Source organism: Calonectris borealis, chromosome Z (genome assembly GCF_964195595.1).
Source record: "Calonectris borealis chromosome Z, bCalBor7.hap1.2, whole genome shotgun sequence".
Lineage (NCBI taxonomy): Eukaryota > Metazoa > Chordata > Aves > Procellariiformes > Procellariidae > Calonectris > Calonectris borealis.
In genome coordinates, this window is record NC_134352.1 from 52,070,435 (window position 1) to 52,091,569 (window position 21,135).

Below are 21,135 nucleotides of genomic sequence, written 5' to 3' on the forward strand. Positions count from 1 at the left end.
GTTATCATCTTTTTCTCTTGTAAGAGTTTCTGACATGTTTCATATTTACACAAGACCTAAAACCTTCTTCACTGATAAAAATTGCAGGTACAATGGGAGAGATGGAATATAATAGCAAAAAATATCAATGACATTGAGCAGTCTGGACTTCTTCATATGTTTATGTCTTCTAACTTGTCCAAATATAAAGCTGCATGGAGCAAAGAATAATAATCACACTTACGAGCATGAGAAGCAGTGACCTTGAAAAATAACTGATAATAGACCACAGAGAGTAAGATGAATGTCGTAACAAGTGTGAATCGCTTATATGTAAATAGGAAAATCCTAGACAAGAGGCTTGTGGCATTTTGGCTGTCTGGTCCAGAAGCAGTCACCGATGCTAGGCTTTGTTCCAACATACGTGCTTTAAGAAGAACAATTTTTAAATGCTTTCATGAACACTGCTTGAAGTAACAGTTTATCAGCTAGTTAAAGCCAACCTTGAATCAGAAGCATTTTGAAGGGGGCAAAATAGTTAACTGGATTTTCGCTAACTTTTTTTTTTCCTGGCATTATTCTCCAGTTCATATTTCCATCTGGGACCAGAAATGCTGAAATACCGCAAGTCAGTCAATTTTTACACAATTTCTGCTCCAGTTGGAGAAAGAAAGTATTGGCTTGATCTTGTAAGATTCCTAGTCCAACATTTCCTGAAATATCTTCTTATGAGGCAAGGGCCAGATCTACAACAAAAGCTTCTGCCAGTTGAATAATGCTGGCTACAGGCTGTGACTTTTTGCAGCAAAACGTAGCCTGTGCTCAGTTCAGCTGCAGAAACGGTTGTGCTGGAGTCATCTGTTGTTCTGTTGCACTTCCCTAGGTTAGATCAGGCTTCAGATAAGACACTGCTCCTTACTTACCTTTCTTCCATAAGTTCTGAAAATTAAGTACTTTCCTCTGTCCCATGTATTTTTTTTAGCAAAGAAAAGTTTATATGCAATCAACTGAATTAATCACTGCAAAATAGTATGGAATATGATCATAACAGAAACACTGATGATTTGTGATACCCACAAAACAGTGGGTAAAGTTGTAAAAATATGTGAATCAGTATTATTTCAAAGGAGTGAACAGTTACCTTTTCTCAGTGCCATTACCATCTACAGGGAAAGATTTGTGTTTTTGACCCGTACATTTACTAGCCCTGTAGTAACTTTCAATTACTTTATTCCTCTTTATAATATTACACAGGTATTCAGATTCTGATTTCATTAACTTCTTGAAATGGTGAGTTGGCAAATAGCTGATATCGAGATATTTCGAAATGCCTATGTGTTTTGGAAAATCCTAGCCTCAATCCTTTCCCAGAATGTTTTTCCAGCAGCCATCCTATGCTATGTAACATAACTAAAACTGAGGTAGACTCATGTGTTTGACTGTATATAAAGTTGGAAGAAGTGCAAAGACTCCCTGTTATCCCATGCCAGGATGGACCACTTCACAGAGTCCAAGAATCCAGATGCAAATCTGTCCAAAATCCCAATGTCCAAGTATCTGTGGTCTTCAGTCTTTCCAAGAAGCAGAGTCCCCTGAGACAGGCTACAATACACAGTTCCCTCGAAGTCATACAAATCCCCCAACAGAGGCAGTACTTTAATAGTTTAATTTCAGTCTACGTATTTATGATACAGGACCTCAATGCATAAATTCTTTATATTTGCTAAAGAAACCACTGCTTTTTGTGTGTGTGTATTATCGGCTTGTGTGATTTAGCTGTTTTTTTACTGTACATTGTTCCCTTTACACCTATTTTATGTTGTGGTACTACCATGGATAATTGGCTTCTTGCCAGCGCTCTCAAAAGCACATTTACCAGAGGCAAATCACCTTACGGTGAGTCAAGTGTGCTGCCGGCTTCTGAAGACTTGATGGGCAATATGAGAACAGGATTTCTGCATGGCCTTTTTCGTTGGCATGGTACTGGGCAGAGCTTATTGGAGGAAGGCATTTTCCTAGTCACAGCACTGGCAGGAGTCGCAAAGGAGCCTCCCTTCTTAAGGGGCAAGGACATTACGTGTGTCTCTATTGTAGGTCTTCTTAGAGTGCTGCATCTAAGGTGAGAAGCAAAGCCTCCATTCATCATGGAAATCTTAAAATCTGACCTTGTCTTTTCCATCTCGCTGTGGAGAAGGTAGGCAGACATATGCAATTGTAAGTCAGCTGAGCACCATTCCGAACCCCAAACATTCCTTAAAAAGCACTGAATATGAAGCATCTCTCGGGATAAGAGAGTGGCTTAGGCTTCTGCTTCAAGCAGCTGGACAGAAAAGACTGCTCAACTTCTTTTGGGCCCAGAAGTTTGTCAGCCGGAATCGTTCCAAAGACAAATCCCTTAAGAGGCTAACCACTGTCACTGTACCCTGCGAAGACCCATATTGGATATCAAGCTTGGCTGCTATTCGTTGTCTGTTTGGCAGCGATCTGGAAAGATATTTTCAGGTCTTGTCCCAAATAAAGACTTTCGCTTTATTCATGTTACTACAAATCTAAAATGTCTGAATTAAAGGTGCAGTTGCTTTCTTTTTCTTTTTCTTCAAAGTTTCATTCTTTCTTTTTATTCTAAGTGGAGCTGGTAACATTGTTAAGAGTTGAGGTAGCCAAGATCTTCCCATTACAAGTATGCTTCCCGTTGCTTATAACTTGGTCAAGTTTTACTTCTTTGAGCTTTAACTTTTCCATGCAGAGTGTCACCTGGAGCTGAATTTTATTATAAAGTTTCAGCAAAACTGGGCTAGCCAGTCCTAAAAATGAGATTAAACAATAATATGTTGGATTGTAATAAATACATCTTACAACTGTTTTATTGAGAATGTATGGTGCCTCCATGCTTTTGAGCAAAGTCTTGAAATTTGGCATAGGGGTCATTCTGGTGTGAGGGGATGCCTGTTGCTGTTCTTGTGAAAAAATGCCTGAATGTGGCCAAGTTATGAGCCTTTGCAAAGGCTCAGTTTGCACATGTTAACTTACAGTCACATCAGCCTTCGGCAGACAAATTCCTTGGAAGGTGCCATCTGCTTCAAGCGTATTCCAGCCCAGGAACAGCACTGGACTTACTGCAGTTTTTGCTATCAGCTCTCAGGGTCCTCTCTGGAGTTAAGAAGGGAAATACATTCCCTCTTGTTGTCTCAGTTCTTCCTCAAATAGGCAAATGAGGAGAAAAACTGTTGGATTTTAATATAGTGGGGACAAGGAGTTACTTCAGAGGAGCAGAAGAATGGTAATAAACTACTATAAAGGAGAATGACTGACTTGTAAACATTATGCTGTTAAAAGATACAATGTAATGATATTGGATTTATTAATTGATATGATACAGCTTTAGAAAATGAGTATCTTTTTTAGGATCATTTGAAGTGAGGGAACATGAAACCATTATTGGCTTGCTGAAATGGCAGTAGTGAATGAAGGAAATGAACAAACCTCAGCTATTTCTCCCTGCCTCTCTTAGGCATTATTTCCTTCTTCTTCAAAATGAAAATGATAGCGAAGCTATGAAGCCACAGAGCTATGAAGTATTTTTTAGATCTGATAGTGGTGTGGTCAGCAGCCATTAGTCATTAGACAATGCTGGTTTTTTTCTGTGGCAAGTGCCTTTCTATGGTAAAGGTATGAAGAAAGATAAGCTCCCTTATCAAAATCAAACCCTAATTTCTTCAAAGTGTTTTGATCACATCATAAAAGTTGAGTTAGTTTAGGTTACCTTCAGAAACCTGCTGTGAATGGCAGTATTGGTATGCAGAGGTTGGTATGACAGTGTGCTGTAACTCAAAATTAGTCAGTCTGAGAAAGGAGAGTTCTCTGTTTGTGTCTGAGCAACACAGTGTAAAATATTTTTGTCTGGTTTCTACCCTATCAACTTGCAAACTTAGCCTGAGTTGTTATAGCTGCATGGGGCTTGTTCCTTCTCATCTGTTACCAGTAACAAATATTCTACAGGCCAAACTATGTCCTCAATTGCACTTTTGCCTTGAGTCAATCCGCACAGGTGTGCAACTTTAATAAACAAATGTAGCTGTAATAGAAAGGCTAGAATCTATTTCTCATGCTCTCTTAACTGTACAAGCTCTTCAAAGCTAATAAAAGTAAAAGTCCCTTTTAGTTTCCAAAATGAGTAGGTTGGCCCTGGATAAGCATGTTGCTGGTGTTTTAATGATGAACCTACCTTTTTTTTTACAAATTTTCATAGTAGTCTTTTCAAATTTTTTTGTAATTACTTATTCCTTTGGCTTTTTTTGAAGGTGAAGTCCCCACACCAATGTCCATCACTCTCCAGTTTATTTTGCAAAACTTTGCTTAACAGACTAAGAAAAAATATGTTCATACAAATTACTAAATATATGTATCTACATAAATTTGTGTGACCACACTTTTGCAGTTATTCATATTTCTTCAGAGTATCACTCAGACTTTTATATTTGGATTACACAGGAAAACCATTCTGGTCAAGCCTGGTATCTACAGATTGCTTTCATAAACACTTCGCATGAAGAAGAATGACAGATTTGGGCCTTTGACCTTTTTGCAGTTAATCACTATGTAACATACGTGTATCTACAGTAGTTTATCCCCATAGATTTAGTATGTCCTCATAAACTTATCTTACATAGCTCATCACCAAGATCTTAATTATTGGTTGAACTACAGTCTAAGTGACTAAACTGGCATTGTTAGTTTTAGTCAGTAATGATTTTTCTTAGGAGAGCTGTAGACTCCAGCTACCTATGTTTTCTGCACTGAATTTGAGGATGAAGCCGCTGTTGTGTCCATACCCACCTAGCAATCAATACCAAACTCACACTTTTACATGAAAGATCATCAGAATTTTAGTCACAGATATTTTTTTTCTTTGTGTTTCTGAAAAGGCTAAAAGCTTCTGCCCTAAATACGATTGAAGCCTCTAGTAGTGATGCCCACTTGCTGTGTGGATTGCCTAAATAAAAATTGTAATTGCTCACAGAAATCAATAAGCTGAAGGAGTTGTCAAAGACTTTTTTTCCCCCTTTTTTTTTTCTTTTTGTTTTCTTTGGCACTAGAACATTACTTCCTGCATTGCATTTTTTGAAAGAAAAAGCAAAATGGGTGAAAAAATTTTTAAGGACAGTTTTCTTGCTCAATTGGCACCATGTGGAAGACTCCGGCTCACAAGGGGCTTGTGAATAGTTTAGTGGTACCAACTAGAAGTGAGACCTGATCCATTGTGTTTAGGTTTGCACATGGAAATTTTGTAAAACCACATCAGTTGTGGAGCCTGAATATTCAAATACCTTTGTAGGCTCCATACAATGAGCATGTAAAGAAGGAGATACTTAACAAAAATAAGTAAGATTTTTCTTCTAAGTTTTCTTCTTCTTCTAACACTAAAAGAAAAAAATCTTTTTTCAAGCTTGCCAGATGTTTAAATAATATAGTCAAATTCCTACATACAGTAGTTGTGAAAGAACTTCGGAAAAAATTACAGTTGAACCCCTACTGTGTAGCAGTTTGAGACCCTTGACACAGAAACATCTTTAATGGATGTTTACTTTGAGATTTCCGCATTGACATTCTAGTATCTTGAAAGTACAGTTCTTGAAAATGGGAGATAGCAGTTTTTAAAAGAGTTTTTCTTTCACACTTTCCCAGACAGTGACCAGTAAAAAGGTGTTAGGGTGAAATTACAGCTTCAGATGTGCTTTTTATTACACTTTGGGAAGTTCACTGCTGCCTGTGGCACATAATATGTGAGGGGCTTGTCTTTCCATAACTGTCGGCTGTACAGGGTGGGTTGTGGACAACTGTCTTGATTTGTCTTGCACAGCAGCATGAGCCTGGTTGCACAGATTGCCCAGCAGAGTACACAGAGGGTGCATGCTTGCACCAAACTGGCATTTACCCTTTGAGTATTTGAGGTTATTTTACACTGTGCTATTCTGAGCCTGATCTTCCCCCAGCCCTGTCCTCCCCCCCATCCTCCACTCTCTCCTTACCATCTTTGATCCTGGCAACAAAAGTTCATTCCACAGCTCAGGTCAGACAGAAATGATGCATTGCATCACAGCTGCTTTTATGAAAGTGTTTATTTCATATCTGAGATGTTTTTATATACATTTGCTCTGCTATGACTTGCAGGAGGAGAAAGAAAGCAGTTTTACTGGAGGCAAAACAGCCACCTGTGAAAACTAATTGCGTAGGTTGCGTTGTGCTGGTATCTCTGGGAATGATCCATCAGGAAGAAAGTAAATATCCTTAATCTGCTAGGAGATCACCTGTATGCCAAAATGATCTCCTTTATCAAAGTGGTGATTGAAATATCCCTTCAGATTTGCGGTGGTATGTGTATGGGGGGAAGGAAGGGAAGGAAGCATAACTCCTGTAGAGGCACGTGCCTCATCCCAGCAAAGCGTATATACAAATGAAAAATGACGAACTTGAGAGTCTCTAACTAAATTGTTTCATTAAAGACTGTAATTTAATATGCGTGGTATCCAGTTACTTTCAAAGAAGAATTTCAAGAGACCAAGCTGCTCTTCAGCTTTGTCTTTTTTTCCTCAGTAAGATGAGGCTTGCAGTATCAAGTTATGGCCCTCTCCTCACTCTGCCACGAAGTTCTGCTCTCCATCAACTCTCCAAACATCTCGCAGTAGACTTAAAAGGAAAAACTGGTTAAAAAATGCAGAGCTCTAAGGCAGTTTAGCTGTCTGCCACCTCTGGCTGTGTTGTTCATGCAGTCCTGTGAAAGCTTGCCACGGAACTGTTAAAAAAACCATTGGGGCAGTTCTTTAAGGCATGGACAGGAACAAACTGCTTTGTTTCTGCTACATGCTGGACTCCTCAGTGGCTGCTAAGGACTTGCTGCTGCTCCTGGTGTCCCTGCTGCCCGGACTGCACCCAAGACGCTGCTTGGCTTACTGAAACACCAAAGGCCAGGGTGTTTGATGGACAGGATTATTTCAGTCCTGTGGTCTGACTGTCTCTTCTAATTCCAAGATTAGATAACTTTTTCCCCTCATTTTTTGACCTTCAGCTTCATTGTGCCTTAGAGACTGACCAGTCCAAGAAATGACCATCTTTCTGCAGCAACATGGAAACCTGCTACTGGATCCATTCCCGTGATTTGTGACCACTGTGTAGAGTTTTCAGGCAGCCCTTCACCCACAGCTTTTCCATCCCTATCATTTACCTATTTTTGGAAAATTTGAAAGAGAGGTTATGGGGACTCCATGGAGAAAATGATAATTAACTGCTTTTCTGGCCTGCTTGATGAATGGGGTATTTGACTGATACTTCACCACAACTTAATCCTTGCCATACGGACTCAGTGGAAGTAAAGTACCTTACAGCAAGTTATAAGTGTAAAAACATTTTGCAGCTCTGTGTTTTAAGCAAAATATAAAAACATGTTTCCCCCAACCCTTTCTTTAATCTTAACCTCAATTTAACAGAGTTAAAGTTGGGATTTGGGGGAAAAATATCAGCTGATAAAGAAACAACTGAATCAAAGGGCTGGGTTTGTCCTGTGGCATGCATTGTGGTTTCTAGTGTTCAAAAACTGAGAATAACAGAGTATTTAGTAACAGCAGACAGCCTCTGAATGAAATGCATATCTTGAACACTATTCTGTTAGGAATGAATAACCAGAGGAACCAAAACTAGAGTGACCTTGAAATCTGGAATTGACTCTTAGTTTTATACCACTAATTAAATTAATCCTATCTTTGGAATTGACAGCAATGGATATAAGTAGCAAGAGGAAGATGTCAAAATGACAGATTGTGTATAGTATTGAGAGATTTCATAACATGTGGGACCAGATGAAGTCATGGAACAAGTTGTTAGTGGCAGTGAAGATCACGTTTCATTAAAAATGTACATTTTTCAATAGATGAATCTGACTGCCTTGTATAGTTATCAGGCTTATAGAAGGTAAACCGAGGCATAACAATTAGCTTACATGGAATTTGAGAGACTGCTGAAATCTTGAATGCCAGTTGCATGCTTTGCATCCTGGATATTCAGATTTCCAAAAGATTTGCTCAAAGTGTTTGGATTTAATTTGTCAGTCATGAGTCATGGTTTTGCTTAGTTTGTATATAGTGTAGCTACTGTACTGTGCTTTTCCCAAGAATAAGTGACATTACTCTGAAAAACATCCGTCCACAGTTGGTCTCTGATACCGTGTGATATGGTATAGCTGTTCACAGGATTTAGAAGAATATACACTACAAGCCCAGTTGCCACCAGGTGGAAGAGTACTGAACCTGAATGACAAAAAAGATGCTTCCCCTCCAAATCAAACAAACCGTGTGTTGCTTTTGTTCTTGTGTCTTGCAAATTAAATGAGTGACAGTTTGTACCTCTCTTGGTTATTATTGGACTGCTACTTTTTTTAACTTCTGGAATTTGACAGATTGTTTTCCTTTTACAGTCATAGATGCTTTTTCAAGTTAATAGAAACGGTTGTTGTTGGTGCAACCTTATACCCTTTCCCCCTACCCTAGGGAAGAGACAGAAGGGCCACTTGTCGAAAGTCTCAAATGCTGGAGGGGAGGAGGATGTTGCTGATGCCAAAGAAATCTGAGAAACACACACCTGTTGTTATTTCAGAGTGCTATGTTTCTGCTGATAATTGGCTGAGGTTTAAAGTTATGTGTGATTTAATTCTAATTCATAATTCCACAAGAGAGTTACCCTCTGGAGTGAACAAGGACCGAGAAGTTACTGACTGTTAGATCGACTTTGGAAATTGGCAGTAGTCCTCCAAACGAAAAGAAGTACTTGCATTTTTGCAGGCAGACACTGGCACACATCTACAGGGACAGGCATTTGAGCCAAACGGGTTTGGGGCTGCATTTCAACCCCATCGGCTTTTGTCACCCATCCATCCTGACATGCTTACTTTGTCAGCCAGAGATTTGTGTGGTGGTGTTTTTTTTTTTTCCCCAACTCTGTGTCTGTGTTGTGAGAACTTCTGGCTTCCTAAACTATTCTGGGCAGCTGCATTGGGCCTGAGGCTCTATCTCAGTGTTTAAAGCCAATTTTTCTACTATACTCATGCTGGTTTGTATCTTGCATCGCTGCCTCTTCTGCATCTGACACTGAGGTACTACCTAACAGTGGTCAAAGGCAGTAGAATTCGTCAAAATTACTCTGGCACCTGAAGACTGACTGTTAAATCAACCATTTCTCTATATGTTTCTTTTGTGATAAAAATATCTGCCCTGTCCTGCCCTGCAGCTTATGTGGAACAATGGACCTTGGCAACTGAAGGTGGAGGAGAATGGTAGCTCCATCATTTTTTCTTCTGGTATAAGGGTGCTGGAGATACTCTTCAGCCTCTCCTCCTTTTCTCATATTTTCCCTTCTTCTTACTGGTTATTCTCCATGAGGTCCAGAGGACTCTCCTTCTAAACATACACCTGTATCCTGCAGAAAAAGGGTTACCTGGTTTAGCTCCACTTAGCCAGACAAAGAGAGAGTTCAGAACCTTAGCTGAACCAGCACAGCTGCCTTGTCAGGGGAGTGTTATTGACAAATGTGCAAACTTTTAAAGTGGAAAAGAAACCTAGCTCTTTTTTTCATCATCACTGCATGTCACTTTGCAAATGCTTTGCATATCTACAGTATAATGTATGCTGTTGGGTATATCAGATAAAAGTGGACAGGTCTGTGTGTTGGGTTGGGTGCAATTTGCAGGGAGAGAAATCTTTTATGAAAAACATACCAGTTGGACATCAGTTTCATTATTTCTTTTTAATTCTAAATTTCCTTAGATGTTAAGTGAATATGTGTTCTCTTCTAACGTATATTAGGAGTTTCATTTCCGTTTCATACATGTAGCTGTAAATATCTTTCTGGTTTCTGTTCAGCTCTACCAGACCTAGTGATCTGGTGTCTTCTCTCTCTTTAAAAATACTTAGAAATGTACTTTCCAGAGTGGGATTTGGTCGGTGCGATTGCCGTAGCAGTTTTTGTGTAGTGACGGCAGGAGGCCTGACCAGACACCCCTCCGCGCCCCTCCGACTGCAGAAACACAGGCTGCAGAGGTGAGTTGTGCCTTCCTGTGTCTGTAGCGCCTGGAAGTTAATGCACGCACAAGCCTTGCTGAGCTGATGCCATTTGTTTGCATACCATTTGCAGCAACCTGAATGACTGGTTATTCTGGTCAGGAGAAAGCAGCACTGACATCATGTGATTCTGGCAAAGTGAGCCACACTGGATCCTGGCCTTTGAATACCCAAGGGGCTGGCAGCAGTCTCAGGGGTTGGCCGGCAGCCCCATTGAGCTCGCTAGTAATCAGTTGACTGCCGGGCTGGACAAGCTGCCCTACTTTCTCTGACAAGCTCTGTCTAAAAGAATGATGGGCAGCCTGCCACTAGTGCTCTTTAGTGGAGTTACTGAAGATTAACTGTTTAGCAGCTCAGCACTGACAGTGCTTCCCTTTGAAGAATGGGTGTCGGGAGGGGACATTGTTGAGTAGGGATGCCACTTCTTTGTCTCACTTGTTGCATATTTTAATCTTAAGAAGCAGGACTTACTTTTTTTTCCTCCCCCAATGCCCTTCTTGCCAAATTTCGGAAAAACGCTGTTAGATTTGTTTCCTTTGAATTTTCTAAGGTTTGTTTTATTTTTTAATGAAATGCGACATTCTGCTAATTACTCAAACCCTAAGATCCTACACTGCAGAAATCCCTGGGGGAAAGATAGACGAAAGAAAAGTCATCTCTTTGAAAGAACCAGAACAGTTAGTATTCGTTTATTATGACAGATGCACTCATGTGCATTTCTTCCAGTAAAACTTTTGATGTGTCCTCTATGAAAGACGAAAGGGGATATTCAGGGTAGAGGGAGAGTTACATTTGTGAATAGTTTTGGAAACCTGATTGTCATAAACATGAGACTGACTGTTGGCTATCTGAAGTGTAATGAATCAGTCATAACTATAACCGAGAAAGGTTATATTAGTGAAAAGTCTGTTTATTGGGTGATGCTGTGAGTACAGTTACTGTACTGTCCCACCAAAAGCAAGGAAGTGCGAAAATAAAGGCTGTAGGATAGGTATTTTTTCAGCAGATAGGTATTTTGTGTAATATTTTGCTTAATAATGAGATTGTTTCCAAGATACATTTTTCTTAGGGTCATTAATAATTTAAAACATGCCACTGGCTTTTTTAGATAGACTCCTGAGAAAGGGAGTTTGTTGTGTTAATATCATGATTCAAACGAACTAATCCAAATTCTTATGAAGTCAGTGGAAGTCCTTATGGACATTTCCCTCTCAGAAAATTATGAGAAACACAAAAGCTTATTCTTCTGGAATGTCTTTGTATTCCATCTGTTACATGTATAAACACAATGTCAAATGTGTATGTAGTGTAAGCTGGCATACCTTTGCATTGGTTACTATGCAAGTTATCTGGTTCTTTGCGTTTGCTGCATTTGAAAATTATTTTCCTACCTGTTAAGAAAATGCCAGGAAGAGAAATGCAAAGTTTAATTGACATTCTGGGGATACATTTGGTTGCTAATAGAATCTTTTGACACATGTACATAAAAGGTTTCTATTTAAATATTTTGAAAAATCCCACCTGCGTATGTTCTACCATCCTACCTTCTGCTATGAATGTAATACTTGGACTCCACTGATTTATAGGACAATACCCCGAACAACTCAGCCAGTGAGTGGCAGTTTGGAAATACTTTTCCTACTTTTAGACCACATACAATTAATTTATTTTGGTGTTGCTTTCAGAAGTCTTTCTCCTCACATTTTCTAAAACTTGACAGTAACCCTTAAGCCTCTCTGGTTTAGGACACAAGTTCAAATGGCTGCCTGGCAGACAATGGTTGATCGGTTGACTGACCAATCATTGTAAGTAACTTCCATCAGCTATCTGCTAAGAGATGAAAGCTTCCAAAACTCTGGGATAACTTGGACCCATTGCTATTATGACATGCCTTAGCTCTTTCATCTTTCTCATATATATCTTCACCCCACCTAGCATGCCAATGAGACACAATTTCCTTGTTCACGAGCGAAAATACAGCAGGAACGCAAACAGCAGTGTCCTCTAGAGACACCTGTACTTGTTCCTCTGGCTTTTTACTTGTGGCCTTTAATTGCTTTTCTACCCCAGAACACCTCTTCACTTTGAAGGGTCCAGGCACAAGAGAAAATTGGTAGTGACAGTATTTTTAATTAAGAGCAAGAATGTAAAACTATTTAAATCCCATAAATATTGTAGTCAGTCTTTGTGAGTGTCATTCACTATGAATGAAAAAACAAACTATTCATACAGAGGTAAGATATATATGTGCACTATTTTAAAGTGTTTTAATTTACTCCAATCTTAATCATACCATCTGTGGTCGAGATACTTCTAGTGGATATTAGTAGCCAGATTTTGAAAAGAGGATTTGTTCTTTACTCAGATAGACTCTTTCCTGTGTGGTGTATCTTTACGGGGAAGGAGAGTATTGTAGAAACTCATGAAGAGTTATCGTCCTCTAATTGATATGCTCCTATAGTGCGTTCATGCATAATTCAAAAAAGAGGAATTGATTGCATATTGCAGCATAAGTGCTGATTTATGATTGCTATTTTAGTTGTACATTTCTAATTCTCAAGAGACAGCTTTACTCAATTAAAGAAAAAGCCTACAAGTTAATTTCTTTGCCAATGTAATTTTGAAGAATTGTCATTTGAATTCTCTCAGAACCATTCTTTTGTGATTATGATGTAGGTGCCTGTATCTCATGGCAGAAACATGCCTTTTATGTCTGCATTTCTCAACCTCTGTTTTCAGACAAATTACAGTAGATCATTGCAGGAAGGTTGCTTCAGCCATTTAACGGATTGTATCCTTTTCTTCCTTTTCTTTTAGACCATTAAGACAGAAAAATGTAGTGTTTCAGTGGGCTACTGCTAAATGTGAGCATTCAGGGCGGGAGCAAGAAAAGGCATTGAAAATTGGAAGTTATATTTAATTTTGCTTATGGACAAATTAATCATTTTACATCAAATACATATGTTCATACCCATGATAACGCTAAAAGTTGCTACCATGGATTGTAGGTGTGCAGATACTCTACTTTTTGCAGGGAGGGAAGAGGTTACTAGACTAGTTTGTGGAGGAATCATCTGGAGTAGCTAATTTTATTAAAACTTCCCCAATTGCAGATATTTGCAGATATTGCAGATATTCCCCAGGGATTTGCAAAGCATCAGTGCATTTCTGAACATGACAGTTTATAAAGCTTTCAGTTGCTCTATTTCAGTACTTCAATGTGAAAGAGTATTTCAGACATAATTTAAACATTTCCTTGAAAGTTTTCTTTCTCCATTTTTTATTGAACAATGAACTGTATAAAATAAATTCCCATGGAGTAAAAGTATGTTGTAAGGTCTTTGACTGATACAGAATAATTGCTTTGTTGATTGTATATCCATGCATGATAAGATATGCATAAGAAGAAATCTGGTACAGAAGTATAAATAATACTTATCTTTAAGCCAGCATCTGTCATCTGCTTCAGCAGACAGTGTTTTCTTTCATTCCTGCACAAAAAGAGCTGAGAGATTTATGGAGCAGCTTTGTTTGTGCTCTGTGATGCTTAATCAATTTTTATTAAATTCTAAATTAAAACTTGGCTTTCATCATAGTCTTTTTTTTCTCCCAGTAGACATATCTGATGTATAGAACAGGAGAAAGGCTCATGACAGCCACAAAGTTTATGCAAAGGTGGGAGGGCTTCAAGCCTGAATTCCTGAGCACTTCGTTTTCAGTGGGGTAACTCTCAGTCATTTTTCAGAAGCTACGTTGGTATTTCTGTGTTCAGACTGTGACTTTCATGAATACAACTAAACCAGAACAACCTTGAAGGTATTAAAATCTTTAGACTCCCTTTTCGATATAATTATTATTGATCTTTGCAGGAAATCTCTGAAAGAATTTTACTCTTATTAATTGCAGATGGTATGTATGGTTCTGTTAATCAAACTGTGTTTAAAGATGGCTTTTCAACTTCATGGCACTTTAAAACATTAGCTAATCCACATTATACACTGAGATATGTAAATAAGTAGCATTATCTCCATTTTACAGATGAAGAAATTAAGGCAGAAGTGCTAAGTTACTTAGTCAGGGTCACATCTCTTGAAAGAAGCAGAATATAGGCAAAGGAGTGCCTGAGTCCTCTGCTCAAATCACATCTCTTTCTAATTACAGTAACAAATAATAGACACTTACCATATACAGAAATTTTATTTTCAAAGTGTGGATACGTGAAATAAATGAGTGATCTGAGATACAGAAACGTGTCTTAAAATTTGTTGCTGTGAAAGAAGATGATTAGAGCATTGGGGAGTCAGTTTGGACGATACAATTTTTTGCTCTGAGTCAGGCCAGTGTTCCTTATTTCATACAAGAAATGGTTCCATGTGAACAAATGCTAAGAGTCAAGCACAAATCAAAGGTAAGAAGATAGAATTAAAATTATGTGTGCATTTATTTCTTCCAAAGAAGAATTCCCCTAGACTGCTTTAAAAAAAGAAAACAAATACATGGAACCTGAGGTCAGAATGGACATTTGATCCGCTAGTTTGACCTCAGTGTAACCCAGCAGCAATTCTTGGCCTAGCAACTTGCATTTGGTTAAGCCCATTTCCAGAAAGCTATCCAGCCTTGGTTGGAGAGGGGTTTCCATTGCTTCCCTTGTAGTTTGTTCCAATGGTTTGTCATTCTTGCTGTTGCTAAATTGAGGTTGTTCAGCTTCACCGTATAGTTCGTGTTATGCCATTCATGATTAAATTGACCAGCTCCTTAGGATCTGTTATTTTCTCTCTGTGAAGGTACCTACACACTCTAGTCAAAACACTTTTTTCCTTCTTTTTGAAGAAGTCTCTTATTGTAGGACTAATTCTGTAACCTCCAAGTAATGTTTCTGTCTCAATCCTTCACTAAAATATGAAGACAGAATAGTGCTTCTGCTGCTTTCCTCTTTTCATAGAGCTAAAACTAGTTTTGTCCTAGGTTGTAATTGGGAGCTTGTATTGAGTTTTCGTCCTTAAAGCCTTTCAGAGTCACAGGTTTTGGGCATATAGTCCTGCATTCTTGTTTGTCCTGTCTAACAAAATCGTGGAGGAAGAACTGAAGAGGAACCATCTTCTCTATACTCTTTGAGTATACTCAAAGGGATCTTGACAGATAATAAAAGAAATTGCCACTTCGGTGTCTTCAAGGAAATTTAAAAAATAGCAATGTGAAAAGAAATATTTTTGTTTGTCATAACAGCTCTGCTTTCAGATAAGTTTGACCTGTGTCTTCAACACACAGTCTCTGGTACACACCAGGCTAACTTTGAGGTTGTTTGTTATCCTCATTCTACTGAGTGGTTAAACACTAACTACAAGGTTTGCTGAAAAGCGAATCTCTCAGTCCCCGAAGCTGCTTGAAAAGACGCCTTCCAGCTTATGCGCGTTCCTTTTAAGAAATACAGCAGACAGTAAATTCAAATCAGTGTGCCTGAATTCATTAATTTTCTTTGGTGGGCTGTTGTAGAGAATCTGAGAAAATAATTTCGGTGTTAACTCTGAGGAAAGTGGAATACAGCCTCCAGAGTTTTTATAGCTCAACTCCTAATCAAAGAGATGTCAGTTAGTTCTCTTTGTGTCCTTTTGCCTCCTTTATGCACTCAAAACGCTGCTTGTTATCTGTCCTGAACACATTACTGCTGTGTCCAGTGCAGCAGCAGCAGCAGCATGGAAAAAAAGCGTGGGGCTGAGAAACTGGAAGAACTAAGAAAGGAAGAGAAATAAAGAAAAGTGTCACTGAAATTTTAAAATGAAAACAGGATGTGGACACGATGTACAAGTGTGCTTTCATGATACAGTGCAACTGTCTTTGTAGCTGCCCAGCTATATGCTCTACTGCTGATTGCCAATGTTCCTTTTCTTGCTGCATGGAACACAATACAGATCTAGTAAGTTTGTGTCTATTTCATGTGGAGTAAATTTAGAGTAGATGAACTGAGTCTTTGGAGCCATTGCCAAATGAGGTGATGATGATGGCTAGAGAGGTTTGGAGTTGGGGAGTGCTTCTGACAGGAACACAGCACATACTGCATCATGCCTTTGACCATGGTGCTTTAGACACTGCCAAGTGTTTGTAACAAGATAGTGCTGTTACTGCACTTTGCTTTTAACTTTCCCGTTGCATAGAGCACATTTCCTTTTTTGTTTTATAAACTGTGCTCTCCATAGTTTTTGTACCTTTGTAAACAGTTCTGACTATTGATATGTTGGCAAAGTATGAGGTAGTTTCTTACAGTTTTCTCCTTGTTATATCCTGTTACACACTCCATACTCAGTTTTGTTAGTGTGGTTGGTTTGGCTCCCTAAAATAAGATAAAGACTTGGATGACAAACAGTATTTTATTGGTAAATGTTAGGAAAAAAAAAAGGCGGGGGGGCACTACTTGTGTCTTTTAATTGAGCAGGAAGTCAATTATCAATATGGTAGTCATAGTATATGTGGGGATTATACCTTAACAATAGTTAGATCAAGATTTTCTAAGTAAAACAAGATTTTAATCTTGCTGCTTTATATAGGGAGAAAATGGGTCTTCTTTTTCATAAAATGCAAAACTCGATGATTTTAAACTTTAATGAATGTTATTGAAATCTAAAAAAGAAGACAAATTTTAATCCACAAATTACTCATACATACATGAGCTGAAACTTCACCTTTTCAAAAGGAGAACAATGACATTATTTTTACAATTGGCAATGGTCATATAAAACTGAACTGTACCACATCATTGAGACTATGCTGTAAAATAAGTTCTCAAGTTGTAAAAACTACAGTAATACCTTTCAGTAATGTTAAAGATGTTATAATACATTTCATCCCAACTCTTTTTTTCCTCTTTCAGTCTGTTTTTAATGCTGTTCTTTAATGGATCTTGTAACTGGGGTCTCCGTTTGAACTAAAAATTTGCCCCTGCCTGAATGAGGTAGCTGTCCTCTATCTGACGGTGGTATACAGTGATTGTGCAGGATCTTTGATTTAACCCTGATATCTTGCAGTCACCACAGGTACCTTTGAGAAGGTAAGACTATATTTACTAGGAATGTTTGTAACTGCAGAGGTTTGTCAGACTCCAGCTTGAGATATTTTTGAGATACTTCTGAAAGATTTAGTATCTTTAACTTCAGCGTTAAACCTCTGCCTCTGTTCACCTCAGAGGCCGCTGCATATCTGTGGTGGATGAAATTATTTCTAGCGGTATAAAACAACAGTGAACTTTTCAACACCTTTTTTTTTTTTAAGAAGTTTTTAAATGCTGTGATGTTTGCCCAGTAGCATGCCATATCAGCATGCAATAGCACAGTTCTTTTAACGTTAATCTGGTCATCCACTTCGTAACAGTTTTGTAGGCTAGTCAGAAAAGCAGGGTCAAAGCTGTGCGATGTGGTTTTGGCAACCCTTCCACTGTTTCTTCATGCTTATGCTTTTTGTAAAAAGGTATCTGTTAACCCTGAAAAAATACGCTAACCGGTAAGTGAAAATGTACTTCTTGTGGCTTGGCTACCTTAGTTACTATTGTGAATAACCTTCCTATGTTTGTGTTTGCAAGAGTGGTTTTCCACTCAGGGGGGTTACTGAGTCACCTCCTCAGCCCGCACACCTTCTCTCTTTCTTTCTCCGCAACAACCGTGGCTTTGAAACGGCAGCTCAGTGCTGGGCCATCAGAGCAGTAGAAAAACCGGTCACCAGGAGCGATTTCCTGCTGGTGAGTAAATGTTGTTGCAGGGCTGGAGATTAGGAAATGAAAAGAAAAGTTAAGGACCAGGAGATCTCTCTTGAGCAAAGCATTTATCTGAACAGCCTGGAGTGTTTATCTGCTGCTTTTCTGTTTTTTTTTCCTTCTTCTGGTAAAAGAGTGAAGAATAGGTACCGAGTTCCAAAGCACTGACTCATGGAGCCGCAGCGAAGCATGAGGATACAGCCATTTCCTACCTTTGTTTGAGATCAGCCGAGTCGCCCCTGCGGATGCCGGCCCTGGGCTGCAGGCTCGGTGGAAGGAAATGCTTTTCGTCTTTATTGAGCGGGGAGTGCTGTTTAGCTGTTACCCGGTGCATCGCATGCGGCAGGCGTTGCGTGAAAGGCTTTGCTGTGTGTTGCTACGGGCCGCAGCCACCTGAGGCTGCGGGCGACGAACGCGCGCCTCGGGAAGAGCGCTTGCCAGGTTAGCTAGGGAAGCGTGGCGAGGGAGGCAACGAATCGTAAGAGCACTGCCTACTTGCACCGTGTCCTTCTGAGGCTGTTTTACAGCCGTAAATAAAGTATCACCAACACTCCTTTGAATCGGCGAAATGTTGTTGCGGCAAGACGAAGTTAAGCACAGGAAAAAAGTGTTTGTCTTGCCTGAAGTGATGCTACGCGTTCTGCGGCCGAACTGAAAATAGGTTGTACGAGTTTGGGCTCCTATTTTTCTGCTCTTAAATGCACTTAACTCCACTTAAATTGCGATGTCATAGTCTCAGAAAAGACAGCACATTGGCATGTAGTGAGAGTGAATGCCTTAAAAAAACCCAACAACTCCCAGGGTAAGCAAAGCAATGAAGCACTAAAGGAAGCAATGGGAGTACTAAAAGAAAAACAATGACAATTGGAAACTTATGTGGTCGTTGTGTATTTATCTTTAGCCTTGAATTTCATTGAGACTCTTTCCAGTGTTTTTTTTCTGGGTTCTTCTATAAATGACTCTTGTGACCTTTCATTTATCAACACAATACACGATTTTTTAAATTTACTTTTTTTTAAACTCCCTTTAATCTCTATGATTTAGTGACTTCATTTACATCTCAGAGGCAAATTGTTTATTGGTGACTTACCATTCTCTTCTTAAATGGTGCTTTATTGGCCTCTGCAATCAGTGTTAGTGAACACATTAAAAAAAAAAAAAGGAAAAAAGTATAATCCTGGAAACTCTCTAAAGAGGCGTTAGGAAACGACAAACGGACAAATGCTCCTGCTTGGAACAAACCAGAAAATGGTCCCTGGTTCATGTGTTTGTCTGTGTGTGTGTGTTTGTAGTTTTTGTTAAGCCAAAATTAAACACAGTAGAGTTCACTGTTTGCTAATCACCATGTGTTTACTTTCCCTTCCAAAACTGAAGTTGCCAACCAATATATTTCCTACCCAGTGCTATGAATCTGTCCAAATAAACAGGGGAAGTAGTAAAACAATGACACTATCTGAAAATACATCCTCATTCATTAAACAGAGTCCAAAAATTTTTGTGGAATTTAGCAGTAACAGAGAAATGTGCATCTTATAGACTCTCCAGCATATGAAAAATAATAACATAACATGAATGATGTTCTCAAGAAAAACATTTATCCTGTTGATTTACAGAGATGAACATTGATTCTTTTGTATTATGCTCTCTCTGTCATCCCTCTGGACTGGTGCATTTTGGGTATCTCATGGTTTTATGTTAATTAGGAAGGTAGGCATCTTGCAGAGAACAAATAATCAATTCTAACTACCACCTCAATCATTAAAGGTTACCAATGTGTCCTTCAAAGTGAATTTTACAAGGGCTTCTCTCACAGAAGCAACAGCAGAAACATTAGATGCAAAATTAGGTAATGCCTTTTGCTTGTATGACCGGCCAATGTTGGGAGAAACAGTCTTGTATGTGTGACAGAAAAGAAGCTGTACCAAACAGCTGTCCATCTCTTCCCACCTGCCAAATTCAATTCATTTACAAAATTTTTGGTCTGTGGCAGAACTTACGCTGATGTCAGCAGATGGTTTGCAAATGAGTCAAAAGTAGCGTTAAGCCTCAATGTTGGCTATGGCTGAGCTGCAGGGTGGGAGATGACTTTTTTCAACACTTCATGCTGTGTCACGCACAGTGGGTGGAAAATAAAGACCTACGCAAAATGCACGGAAGCAGACTGTGATATGAAGATTAACAATCCTAGTTCCTCAAGAGCATACTGGTTTCAATACATTTTAGATCTCATCCAAAGGAAGAGACTTTCAGGAAGTGCATCAGCCCTCGATGCTTGTGGTTTAGAGGAAAGTGTGTTTCTGTATGAATCATCTACACTGCTGCCTGCTGCGGTTCCCTGTCCAGGGGGTGGGATGGAACTACATACAGCCAGCAGTGAACCTCAGGGGAATGTACACAGTGTGTGTAAAACCTGATGGGGATCCATGCCTTTCAGGCCCCTTGTTCTTGAGATGCAGTCCCGAAATGGCAGGACATTCTGGCCTGGGGATGGTCCTTGATTGTCCTTGGCAGCAAGTCAAACAACTGACTCTTCCAGCAAACCACCTATTTGTTCTCTGTAGATGTGATTTTTTGAACCCTGTCCAAAGCATGATACGTTAAAGTGTCCATGCTTAAATCTTAAGACTTGCCATGCAAGGTGATGGCCTGGGACTGTCTGATGGTGCATTGTAACAACTACAGCATTCCCACTCTGCATCTGTGGGGTTTTTTTTTGAAGTGCCTATGGCAGCTGCAATAACCCCTTCCGTTGATATTTCCTTTGCTTTTTAAATTTTATTTGTTAGCCTTTTGGAGCTTGAATGCTAAGAAAAATGTTTCTGTTACAGCTGGGAGCACATCCTTTACAGTGAGGCATGGTGCACAACTGTCCTGTTAGTCTGTAGCCATGCGTGCTGAACAAAAACAGCAAGGGATGTGAACTTCTTTCAGTCCTCTGTGACTGGGAGGCTCTGACTTTAAAGTTGAGCAATTACCCTTGGGATGCCTAGGAGTTAACCAGTTCACTGTTCGTCATAAAGGACAGGGCCAGAAGAAACGCCTGCCTGAGCCATGCGTAGGGCCTCGTTACCTTCATCTAGGGGATACATTCCTTGGCAAGTGACTTCTGGGGGACTGAGGTTTCAAATTTGAATAATCAGATTGGTACACAAAATGCAACTTGCTGAATATTACTTTCAATTAATAATTTTAATTTATTAATTAAAGTTATTTAATTATTTTTAATTAATATTGTTTGGATAATTTAGAAAATAAGGTAAACATAGTACTGAAAGCACCGGGCTTTGTCACATGGTCAGGGATCTTTCA

At 39.2% G+C, this 21,135-nt stretch overlaps 1 protein-coding gene and 1 long non-coding RNA gene across 7 annotated transcripts in view; both read left to right on the top strand.

The window, feature by feature from the left end:
• Nucleotides 1–21,135, top strand: part of NFIB (nuclear factor I B) — a 177,135-nt gene that overhangs the window by 44,074 nt on the left and 111,926 nt on the right. The window lies entirely within an intron of this gene.
• LOC142075268 (uncharacterized) lies at nucleotides 15,941–18,097 on the top strand. The gene is made up of 4 exons (XR_012670830.1): nucleotides 15,941–15,999; nucleotides 16,951–17,127; nucleotides 17,753–17,811; nucleotides 17,961–18,097. It is a non-coding gene; the product is annotated as an uncharacterized LOC142075268 (long non-coding RNA).